The sequence below is a fragment of the Alosa sapidissima genome, chromosome 11 (genome assembly GCF_018492685.1).
Source record: "Alosa sapidissima isolate fAloSap1 chromosome 11, fAloSap1.pri, whole genome shotgun sequence".
Lineage (NCBI taxonomy): Eukaryota > Metazoa > Chordata > Actinopteri > Clupeiformes > Clupeidae > Alosa > Alosa sapidissima.
The window spans coordinates 15719615-15732480 of record NC_055967.1 but is presented as its reverse complement, the minus strand read 5'-3'; the positions used below and the strand labels follow the sequence as shown (position 1 = coordinate 15732480).

The 12866-nt window shown below is 45.4% G+C and overlaps 1 protein-coding gene across 5 annotated transcripts in view; it reads right to left on the bottom strand.

Moving 5' to 3' along the window:
• mgat4c (mgat4 family member C) overlaps positions 1-12866 on the bottom strand; it is a 93965-nt gene that overhangs the window by 6371 nt on the left and 74728 nt on the right. Inside the window, exon 1 of one of the 5 annotated variants that reach the window (XM_042111350.1) lies at positions 3557-3665. The exons of 3 other annotated variants lie outside the window; for them this stretch is intronic. The gene's annotated coding sequence lies outside the window, so the exon portion shown is untranslated. Of the gene's footprint in view, positions 1-3428; positions 3490-3556; positions 3666-12866 lie in introns of those variants that run through there. One more of the 5 variants, XM_042111351.1, reaches the window with a different exon arrangement.

Below are 12866 nucleotides of genomic sequence, written 5' to 3'. Positions count from 1 at the left end.
GTGTGTCAATATTTTAATCTCGGCCTAATGAAACATTCATGATGACTGGTTTTGATAAAAACAAAAATTAGCCATAGACTATTGAGCATATGGACTACATTACAAGATGTGAATTTACCCCATATTAATATTAAGGATTGCAGGACATTATTTTGACATAAACATATGTACTAAATTAGATTTCAAGTTTGTTGGACACAAAGCTTGAAGCTGAAACACACTGTAAGCAGATCCAAGGGTAGGATGCCTTCAAAAACTCTCCTGTGACTATCACATTTGGCCTTTCTGTGGACCAGGGCAAACCACTGGAGACATCTAATGGAATGCAAAATACCTCAACAGCAGATTTAATGACCAGGGCCTTATCGATCATAAAGACCACAAGCCTCTTTCACTGGAGACCCAGACAGTCGATAGCTCTCACAGTGTTCAACATGCCTGCATGTCTTCAAAACATCTGGTGCTACTAAAAGACTTTGTATAATTATGCTGACGTATAGTGGATGCTTTATAATTACAAGCTGAAGTGGCAAAATGACACAATTGCTGCCTGCTGCGATTCAAGTTAACTTGTGGCAGTTGAATGGTATGCAGGTGTTTAATTGTTCAGAGAAAACATTCAAATGTGGCATAGGTGGTGGTAATTAAGAAAACGCTATTTGTTTAATTCTATTGTTTAAAGAAAAAAAACAGTGTGGGTTTGTTTCAGGGACGTTTTTGTTGAAAAATGCACTTTCCCTTTTTCCCCTGTTGAAAGAAACAAGGTCCTTCTTGCCGCCAAATCCACCATAACACAAAACCCGCTCACCCCATCCCCACGACAGAAGTACAATTACACAACTGGACGGTTTTTACATTTTCTAGTTCACGCTTTTTTGCCCACTGTCACATGGGCTTGGCCTTCTTCCACGATAATGCAGATTAGCAGTTGGCGTGGCGCAGCCCTGCGCCGCATCCTGGACTCGCTGAGCCGCACACCCCCACCTGCACCTGCCAGAGCCACGGCTGTGACGAGCCATGGCTCACCCCCTCCACCCAGCAGCACCAGCCCTCATCTCACAACCTCAGGACCCCGGTCTCACAGCAGCACGCCGTCACATCAGTCTCCAGCCTCACCATCTCAGAGTGTTTTTTTTTTTTTAAAAAACTTTCAGTCGTAGTGGACCCTGCACGTTAAACATCCCTTCAAGCACGAGCCACTAAGACCTCTAGCCAGGCGTGACACAGGGGCCACAGAGAGCCAGTGATCCAGAACACAGAGTTTAACGCCGTCAGCCAAACACAACTGTGGAAAGTCAGCCAACCAAATCCAGGACTTGAAATAGCCAGCATTTCACCATTCAGAGAAAAGGTGTGACCACACTTCACACAAAACAAAAAGAACTGAACTCAATAAACATAATTTATCAATAGAAAAATATGACATTAAAGTGTTAGGCTACAGTTTAATTAGCTTGTATACAAGTACAGTACAGTATCTATCCCATCTATCTATCTATTTATCTATCTATTTATCTATCTATCTTTCTGTCTGTCTGTCTGTATGTCTTATCTCAGCATCGAACTGGACCATATGTTGTTTTCAGATAGACTTTATTAAAGTATTAAACCATACCCTACTTTCCTCTTTGTAATCCCTTGCAGACTTGCGAGTACAATCAGCTTTTCACTGAAAAGACCAAACCCAAATCCACATATTGGGTACACTGATGGGGTACAGCTAGTCAAACCTACGACTGTACAAAAAATATGGTACTAAATTATACTAAATTATACTCAATAATAAATTATTCTGGACCCCTTACCCTTGACTTGGTTTGACCTCATGTCTAGAGGTGGAGTTTAAGAGCAGGCGTTGGACACATTATCCTAAAAACCCAATGGGTAATTATCCTGAGCAGAGTGGCGTTCGGCAGGAGGGATTGCAATTAGCTGCATGCAATCTGCAGTTCTCCTCGCCCGTGGCAGAGATCCTACCACTGCAGGGTGTCTTCAGAGAATGGTTACATAAATAACCCGAGCACAAACCCACACCTCGCCACAAATCTGCCACCACCCACCATGCACTGTAGACTTAGTGGGCCCGACAGAAGAAAGAAAAGACAAAAGAATGCACAGGGAACCAAACCATTGCCACGGCTATGAGATAAAAAAAAAAAAAAAGTTCTGACACATTCATACATGGTCTGAATGCTTAGATGACAGGTGCAAGCTGTTTATAGTGGGAAAGTGCTGCAGCACCCGTTGGTCCATCTGCAGAATCAGTAGAAGTTGGAGTCGGAAAACACCAGAGCTACACAATTTTTTGCTTATGTTTATGAGTCTCTGCTGTTTGAATGATGAGGTTTATTGGACTATGACAACCTCAGCTGCCATTTACATAGCACAACACCATTCATGGTCAGACAAAAAGTTGTGGCTTTCAGTAAAAACAGTATTCTTCCTCAACCAAACAAACCAAAAGGGCTACATTTTTTTATATCCGAGTGAAGTAAATTGGAGGAAAATATCCTTTCACCCGTCAAATTATGGTGGCTCATAATGTGAGGTAGAGCCAAGCCATTTTTACCCCTTCTCCAAGTCCACGGATAATGGGTCCAAGCTTTCAGATAAATCATCAACTAATGACCCCTTGCTCCTCTCCCCTGACACCCTCGTCGTCTTGCTCAGTCCTTCCACGCACCCACTGATCCGGAGCCTGTCATTTTCCCCTGGCCGCCCGAGCGCCTCACACTGAGGAGACATGAAACGGAGAACAAACTCCGTAGTAGAAAACACAAGGCTCCCCAGTGAGAGAGAGGCAATTACAGTCATGTCTGATGTGCAGCAAAGCCAGGGAATAAGATGGCAGAAAAACAAAAACAGAATGAGGGGTGTGGGGGGGGTGGGAGAGGGGTGCTCGGGTAGGGAGGGGTGGGGGAGGCAGGGACAAATCAGTTTACGGGTACTCGGAAATAGCGGGAGAGATGTTTTTAAGGGAGACGTCTGCCAGACTCCGACATGCAATTTTGATGACGAGCGAGTGGCACTAGAGAGAAGCGCTTGCATAAGCATCGGTGGGCAATGCTGACAAGCGGATTCTCACTCTTTAAGGAAGAAAAACCCTCAACAGCAATTATACAATAATGGATGCTCCAACAATAACGAGCTTGGGCACATTCCTATTGTTACCGTTGACAGTGCTGTGGCCATCTTTCAATACGTGCTCGTGCCTGTCGGGTTTTGTGATGCACCCACAACCCAAACGAGGTGAAAGGGCTCAATTTAAGACGTTGACTCACACATTCGATCACACTTACACAGTCAGACACACGCACGGAACCCCACACACACCACGCCTGCCGGCGCTCACACACACCGCCAACATGGCACATACAGTAGGTGTTGATGTGTTTTGACAAATGCAACGCGTGGGGATGTGCGCTTACACAACGGCTGTCAGGTTGCCGGGGCTCTCTCATCCCTGAATGAATTTGCCTCCCCACCTGCCTCTCAGGAGGAGAAACGAACACAGTGAACACACACACACACACACACACACACACTCACACACCACCTCCTCGTCTTCCTCTGGGAGGACAGCTACACACAGCCAAACTTGTTGAAAACTGGTAAAGGACCGCATTCCATCTGACGGCGCACGTGCCTCACGAAGGCTGAGTTTGCCAAGCCACGGTCACAGAGGTAAGGGGGACAATGGGGGACAAACAGTGCACCTTACGCAATGTGGATGGATGAAAAAAAAAGGCATTTTGATTGGCAAGAGAAACAGATTAATAAAGCTGGCAGCAGAAAGCCAGTCTCTCTCCACATTTGATCTTGTTATCTGCTTTACATTATTTCCCCTGGGTGTGCTGCTCCTTGCTGATACACCACTCTGCACAAATAATCAATTAAGCCGCCAGATTCCAGCTCTTCGTCTGGCGCTTTGTGACAGACCTTCAGCCACTTCAATAGATTTCCCCTCCCAACAAAAGAAGCAGAAATGGAAAAATACCACCGGCATGCGCTGATAAGACAAAACAGCTGAATCAAGCCGTATACTAAGAGCCTTTCTGCATAATAGAAATTAAAATGCCGGTCATTTAAAAAAAGTCAGCAAACCGACAAACCAAAGCATTGTGGTCTAATGTTATTTGCCTAAATACACAATTTATTTGACACAGACCAATGACACATGTACCAATGTGATGCATTTGATATGTCTCTCTCTCTCTCTCTCTCTCTCTCTCTCACTCTCAAGATATTATATTCTCCTCTATGGAGTGTTGACAGTTCACACCACAACACTGGATTTAGTGAATGTGGGCATTCAGAACCCAACAGGGAGTTGAGTAAAAAAAAAGAATAAAAGGGAGTGATTTATCACCAAATGTCTGCCTCTCCTCCTCCAGCGAGGCATTGATTAATCATTTGTATATGCCCGAGGTAGCAAGTTAACAATCACATTAATTATTAATAGCTTCAAACGATCAAATGAAACAGCAATTAAGAAATGTAATTACGAAACATTTAGGTGAGCTGGCTGGCCATTAGTTAAGGAAGTGAGACATTCATTTTAGTCATGTGTGTTTTATAAGGTGTTACGTATGAGCTCCCAAAACAGTGTGTATCCTGGTGATCATCTGCTGTGTATTTCTCTACCTTTCACTCTCTCTTTCATTCACTACCCCTCTTGGGCACCTACCTCTCTTCCCCCTATCTGTCTATCTGTCTGTCTGTCTGTCTGTGTGTGTGTGTGTGTGTGTGTGTGTGTGTGTGTGTGCGTGCGTGTGTGTGCGTGTGTGTATGTGTGTGTGCGTGTTTGTGTCCCTTTGTGGCAGGATGTGAGACACCTGCTGAAATGGCATCCGCTCACTCTCCTGCCCTGGCTTTATCAGTTCTACTCATTGTCACAATCTGACGCATGGGAGGTGTTGCAGAGTCTCCAGACTCTCTCTCTCTCTCTCTCTCTCTCTCACACACACACACACACACACACACGCTCTCACACACACACACACACACCTCTTTACTAGGCCTATATATGTATACCCACCCAAACACAGAGAAACAAATCTGTAACCAAAACATGCATACATGATATGCCTGCCTGTCTCCTTGCCCTGGAGGCAAAAGGAGAGGAACAGATAACAAAAGGGAGAGATAGAGAGAGAGAGAGCGAGAGAGAGAGAGAGAGAGAGTCATCAAACAGCAGAGCCATGGTAGAGCACACACTGCTTCCTCCCCAGCCTGCACATCTGTGCTGTATGTATACTACTATCATTCATATTTCAGCAGCCTTATTGATGTGCATGCAACTTTCAGCTGACTGAAAAAGTATTGGGGTGGCATACTCTCTATCTCACTCTCTCTGTGTGTGAATTTTTGTATTTGTGTATGTGTGTGTGTGTGTGTGTATGCGTATGTGTGTGTGTGTGTGCGAGAGAGAGAGAGAGAGAGAGAGAGAGAGAGAGAGAGAGAATGTTCTAAAGACATCAAGATTTTTCTTTGAGGTAGGCGATATAATCTGTCAACACCCTTGGCCAAGACTCTGGGTATTCTAGGGAGATATAGCCAAAACATTCTGCAACCCGATAAAGCTTTTCTGAGGCACTGCAGAAGGTGGGCACAATAGATACTCCACAAACCCGCCACATTTCTCATCTCCATCCTGAACCAACCCCCCCCCCCACACACACACACACACGCGCGCGCACACACAACACACTAATCCGAGCCAGGCCCAGGTTCTGCTGAGCCCCCCCCCCGGCCCGGAGGCCCCCTCCTGAAGCTCCGCACTGCAGCACCTCCACACAACCTCTAATAGGGTCCCCACAGGGTCCCCCACCCCACCCCACAAATCAAACCTATTTTCATCTCATAAAGCGCCAGCATATTTGCACTGAAACCCCAAAGAGAGCTGCGCCACCACAGATTTATTTTGAAGTGGAGTAAAACAAAGGCAAAAAGGGAAGGAAGAGAGGGAGGGAGGGAGGGAGAGAGAGAGGGAGGGAGGGAGAGAGGGAAGAGAAAAAACTTGGGCTCCCTCCAGACTGTGTAGGCACCAGCTGTACTGAGGCCTCCACTTCAGGTGGAAGCTAAAATGGGACATATTGGATTGATGCTAGATACAAGTCAGACTTCAAGGTGCACTGAGTGAAGGGGGAGGGTGGGTGGGTGGGGGGGGGGTTTGGTTGGGACTCTCGACTGCACAAAGCGGAGGCTGTAGCCTCAGTGCTAGGGAGCAGCCTTGACTGAAGGGATCTTCTGAAGGAGGCCCACAGACTCTCACATCCTTCACTGCATCCTTGACTGACTGCCTCATTAATTATTCCGTAAACAAAAGTGAACAGGCCAGAATGCTTTGATAAAGGCAAACAAATCTTTCACTTCATATTTCATCTTACCGGCACAAATCTTAATGTGTTTTCTTGTGTAATCAAGCCTTTCTTGTAGTTTAAAGTTGCAAACGACATCATAAAATATTAAAACGTCATGGTGAGTGGTGTGGCCAACAAAACCAAGAGGCAGGGGAAAAATAGCCTTACATAGAGCCAGTGCTGATTATAATTGCAGTGAAATTACACAGACATGACAATGACTAGAACTAATCTGGTAATTAGCACTTCTCCTCCTGTCCATCTGGGCTCGTGACCACACGAGAGGAAACAAAAAGCAACTCTCAATGCACACACACCAAACAGAGATAGAGGGGAAAACAATGTAACCTTGCTCTGAAAGCATATAGACTAATGAATTCATTTAGCATGCATATCTTAACAGTATTGCACACACACACACATACATGCACACGCGCACACACACACACACACACACACACACACACACACACACACACACACACACACACACACTGATACTGAGTACTGATAGGACCCAAGTGCCCAATTAAAGGCAGGCACAGAGACCAGCTGTCGTGGTTAATCCGCTCCAACACGCGGCGCATTCTCTCTCTCCCTCTCCTACTTCTCCAGGCGTTGTGGCTGGCTGGCAAGAGTGCTGCGGTATGTTACGTTGCAGGGGTCACGACGGGACCCAGTGCCCAGCGGTACGGCACAGTGTGGACCGGAGCTCTACCTTCAGGGTCAAAACGAAGCATGAGAGGGGCCACGGATCCCATCAGATGCGCACACGTAATGAGGGCGGGAGGTGGGCGAGAGCGGCCATTCATGTGAGAGCGGTCCTCTCACAGGTCCTCTCTCAGTAGTTAGCACTCTGACCCAGATTAGCGCGCAGCCTTGGCACCAGCAGAGCAGCACCTGAGATGGAGCACCGAGATACAGGGGGCTCATTTCCACTAGAAAGAGCGTTAGCGCTCTGGTGGGAACACACACAAAGATACACCTGTCCTTACACACACACAAACACACACGCACAAACATACATATGCATATGCACAGGCAGTCTCAATAATCATGAATGTATGCTTGAGCATACATGTTTGTAAAGCCATGCAAGTACAAACTGATATGCATACATATCATAAGAATTCACACATGTGCACTGATATGCACAATCTTATTTGTAGTGAGCCCTTTGGCTATACTGTACAATGTCCCTAACTGAAGAACATCATACCCTTCTGTTATGATCTTCTTATTCTTGTTTACAGTAATTACAGTAATTGGATACGTTTATGTTATTACAATGTATTATCATATTTACCCTTTCTAACCTGAAGTGTACATTACAATGTGCCTCTAAATACATACATAAATGCTTATCAATTAATTACATTGTACAAGGACCTGTCAGGACAAATGTAGCATTAGTGTAAGTGGACTAATTCAACTTCTCCTTGTCATCTACTCATTCCTGCAGTTGTGCATCCGTGCCCTTACAGTAATACTAAGCACACCTGTCTGCGCACAACATTGACTATCTGTACACTCTTAGCAGCACTCAACCTCTACAGTGTGTAGTGCTGATGAAAGGCCAGACTCGGTCCAAGTTTACCCAGGCACCTTTATGAACTTAACAAGGCCTTCCCCCGCCTGCAAAACAACACAGAGACATGCCCTGGCAGAGCGTTAGAGATGGTCCATGGTTCAGCGCGCAGGGAAAATAAGCGAAGATGAAGGACGAGAGAGGAAGCCCCCTGTGAGTGGAGGGAGGGAGAGGGTGAATCGCTCTCCTAAGAGCTCTTAGGGGGAAAAAAAGGCCAGCTGACCTGCAGGTTGCGGCTCTGAAATGAGGAAATAGCTCAGGGCTGTGCGTCCAGTGGCAGATAACACAAGAAAGCACTATCTCCTTCCCGCAAATGCAGGCTTTCTCTCTCGTTCTGTCTCTCTCTCTGCTCCCCCCAACCTTCTCTCTCTCTGGCGATTCCAGAACTCTGGCATTCCGCTCAGGGCTGGACTTTGTTCAAGGGGAGCTGTCCCACTTTTTCCACAGTTAAACAACAGAGACGGAGCATCAAAGATGACCGAGCGCAATGGCCATTTAGTCATAAAAGCTTTCCTGGCCGCGTGGCTTTTGTCTAATTATTGGTAAAAAGGAGCTGTGGCCTGGATTGCACCCATCAGCCAGTGGCACTACTGTTCAGGTTGGGAGCTGAGACAGACTGGACACTGCTGGAGAGGCTGGTCTGCTTTAGTCTGCTTAGCTGCATGTCTGCATGTCTGCGTCTGCAGGCTACAATAAGTCCAAACTCGCACACGATCAATACAGAGAACTACTCGGACCTCACGCCATAGAACACCACAAAAAAATGCTTTCATCGTTTGGTCCCAGAGCAACCAACCGAAATAGAAGCGGGGTTATTACGTAAAAGCACCCGTGGGAGCATGGTGAAGGGCTAAACACATCCACTCTCCCTTCCGCGCTATTCTAAGGAAGCTCTCCAGCCTTTCCCAGAGAATAGAGCGAGGCAGAGAAAAGCACTCTTCAGATGGACATGGAGTCCTTTCTGTCCTAGCTCCCATAACTCCCCATACCAGCACTCGTTGTCATCCACAGAGGCTTTTATTGTGAATATTTGATGGGTTCTGCATGTAGGTCAACCAGTTCCTGTTACGCGGCTCTTTGATTCCAACACAGCCAATGCTATTCACCTTCATAATCCATATACTATACATTCGGGTAAGTGGTTTTGAAGAGTTTCTGATAGGTTGATTCTGTGGCTGTGGGCAAGCTGAGCCAGACAACCGTTAGGTAAATGCTAACATAGCAATTACTGTAATTATTTTTCATTTTTTCCTTTGTCAGTTTTATCATATTTGTGCAATAAAATATTCCCTGCAGAAGGGAAATTTTTATCTGTTTGCAAACACTAAGGTTCGATAATTCATTATTTAGGCACATCTTTTAGCCCAGACTCTTTTTTGAAATGAACTTTAATTAGACGCTTGCAAAGTGCTGATGAATGAACAATCTGTTAATTAAAGATAAAGATAAAAAAAAGCACTGACTCACAATGAACCATAATACCGTGACAGATAGCCTTTGGTATGTTTTTGTGATTGTGTACTAGCATATTTAATCGATACAGAATGCTCCTACGCTCTGCAGAAAACAAATATAGGCAGATAGCATCAAAGCATGGGCTATGACACCGCATGACCCGCATTACGCCTGGCGGCAGAATCGGATACCTACACCACCTCGGTTATTGATCCAAACCACTCGCAAGATAGTAGCGACTGTATCGGAGAGCAAATCATCGGGATCTAAAAAACAATATTAGTTTTCTGTGCGTGCTTGTCTCACAGTCTCCCCTGAGAGGCAACAGGTAGTGGGGTGCTAGAGGAAAGTTCCACAAAGATCCCTGATCTGCTTGGCTCGATAGTTTTTTAAGCCCCCACTGTTGACTTCAAGGCAGCGCTGCAACCGTCGACTTCAAAGCACCTAACCCTAACCTTAGCCCTTGCCTAACCCTATTGCCTTCCATGCAGCGCTGCCTGGAAGACGACGTTGGGGGCTTAAAACACCAAACACCATCTGCTTGTGACACAGTGCCTCGATTAACATTTTTCTCACTGAGATTTTTTTCTTTGTTGAGATGAGCAACAACTCTTCCTCTCCAGGACTGTTGCTGTGCACTTTGCATCAGATCCCCCCCCTTGTGCTCTGTGAATCAGGAGAGAGGGAAGGGGCACTGTGTGCCTGAACGACTGTATATGCCACCACATCAGAGGACTCACTAATTGCGTGCCATGGAGGATCAGTGTGGCCGTCAGAAAATCTTAGCAGTGTGCATGCACAAACAAAAGAAGAGCATCTCAAAACATGAATAGGCTTTAAAAAGCCTCCTCTGGTTCCTTTTTGGCTGACAAAAAAATGGGTCTGGCTTTGAAGAGCTTCAGCAAGCCTCAGGTAAAACGGGAGGAAAAAGCACAATAAAAAAAAAGCACAAAACTTCTGCACTTAACCAAAGGAAGGGAAGTTGTTTGGCTGAGTTTGAAAGCTGCGTCTGACATGCAGCTGATGTTGCGGCACACCCAGTTCCCAGCACTCTGTCTACGATGCCCCTGAAGCTGTGTGTGAAAGTGGAACAGAGACGATCAGCAGATCACGCTCCTCAGCTACAATAAGAGAATATAAAATCAAGGATCAGTAAAAACCACAGAGAGTCAATTATTCATGATGGGGAAGCTGGCTTACCACTCATCAGCCTGGATCAGTTCTTATAGAGCCATCCATGTGTGTGTGTGTGTCTGTGTGTGTGTCTCTGTGTGTGTATGCACATTCAGAAACACACACACACTCACAAATGCATACACAAAACACACACGCCCACACACACACACACACACCCATACCCACACACATGCACACACACTCTAATGGACACATACTGAGTCACTCCAAAAACCATTATAAATAACGGACTAAAACCACACATAAAAGCATTAGGCCCTATCTGACAGCAGTAAATTCCAGAGGGAGAAGCCTGCAGCACAAACTAACTTGAATTACTTGAATTGCTAGAATCCTGCTTGAGCTGCTGTGCGCGCACACACACACACACACACACACACACACACACACACACACAGACACACACACACACACACACACCAGCAGCAGCAGCCTTGATGCACCTTTGGCTAATATCCCAACAATTTCCAGCTTCCTGGGAATGAATATGCATCAGCATTGCAGTGAATCCATTTGTGAGACAGAATGATAATGAAGAGAAAGTGCTCTCAAAAACGCAATTAATCTTATGTAAAACGGCTGCTCACTGTTTCTAATTAGATGCCATTTTAATAACTGGGTATGTTGTACAACAAAGCCATTTGGTAAACACTATTGTTCATTTGTTTGATGACATCCAGGCAACTGTGAACAGATTTTGTTTTTCAGAAAGAAAGGACCACCAACTATATTGGCAAAAATGGAGTAGTTCTGTACTGTAGTTCTATTTCATATGTTCAGTCCATTGTCCTCTATTTGCCTTTTGCTGTATAGGTGTAAATTTAAAAACAAATTCCAGCGATATGATCACGCAACCATCAAAAATTTGGTAAAAAATAAACGAGAAATGACAACTGACCCATGCCCAGTGCAGCAAGGTGAACACACTGTGGTCTAGCTAGCAGATGGGCTGTTTTAATGGAGGAGAAATGAGTCTTGAAATGAGTCGGAACGTTGCATGTGATCCTGTGTGCCTGATGGCTACCTGGCTCAGGTCTTGGCACCTCAGCCCTCGGATCATGGTGTTGAAGATTAAACACTGTCTTCACAATATGGACGCGTCTTTAGTGATGGCTGTGTGCTGTGTGCCTTACAGCTTGACATACAGCTGGACAGGACTTACATATTTCACAGTGTGGGGAATAGTCTACTGACTTTGGGCATCTTACTGTTCTGTGATCTGAAAACAATGGGTTGGGGAAAAAAACAAAAAAAGATCACACTTCTAAGAGTAAACAGTCACGACTTGAACAATTCCTACACCAACTACTCACAACAACAACAAAAAAAAAAACAGAGGAAGAGAGACAGAGTGAAAAGTTACGACAGCAATCAATAGCTTGTAAACAAGAGTGATTTCAGATTTCAAAGGAACACAAATCTCCTCCTGTTGAATGCCTCAGTTTCCGGACTTGAGCGTGTTTATTTATTTATCCGAGTTTGCGCGTGCGTGCGGCGGCCCGCTGGCTTTCGGACGCCGCGTCCTGCCAGCTAACGCCTGTGCCTCTGGACAGGAGGGGAGAAGCCATTAAAGATGCATGGGCAGCAGTGAGTTGAGTTTAAAGTTCTCCGTGCTTTGTGCTGGCCTGCTAAAATATTTATGGCCTACACTGCGTGTGCAGTCTTCAGCACATTGAGTTAATGTATCTTTTTCCACCCTCTCTCACACACACACATACAACACAGAGACACACACACACACACGCGCATGCACAGATTCGGGCAAGCACTGGGTACAGGACAGTCGTGGCTGTCTGACTGCACACTGACGGGAGAGGGATTCACATGTAAAGAATGCTGGAGTCGTAAGTTTGTGTTGTTCTCAATCCTAGAAGTGCTTCATATGGTCTGTCCTTCTTTTAGGGAGATGCAGTCTGGAGGATCAAATAAAATGCAAAACTGCAGCTAATACATTCTACCCTTTGTAGACACTCTTACCAGATGTTTGAATATTCCTCCTGTCAATCATCGCGCAGCTTTGAAGGAAGAACACGCTGTGGCAGACTTCTCATATATTCTGCCTCTTTGTTATACATATTTCTGAGGCGTCATGCTTAAATTTAGATCAAGAGATAATGCTTAGATATTGCTTGTCTGCTGTTAGACCATAGTAACCCTGCAATAAAAGCAGGGCCGAATGCACCAAAGCATCTGCTTGGGAGCGCATCTATATAGAGCTTTTTGTACCGGGTTCATCTGTCAGGAGAAGAAAATGACAGCAGGAA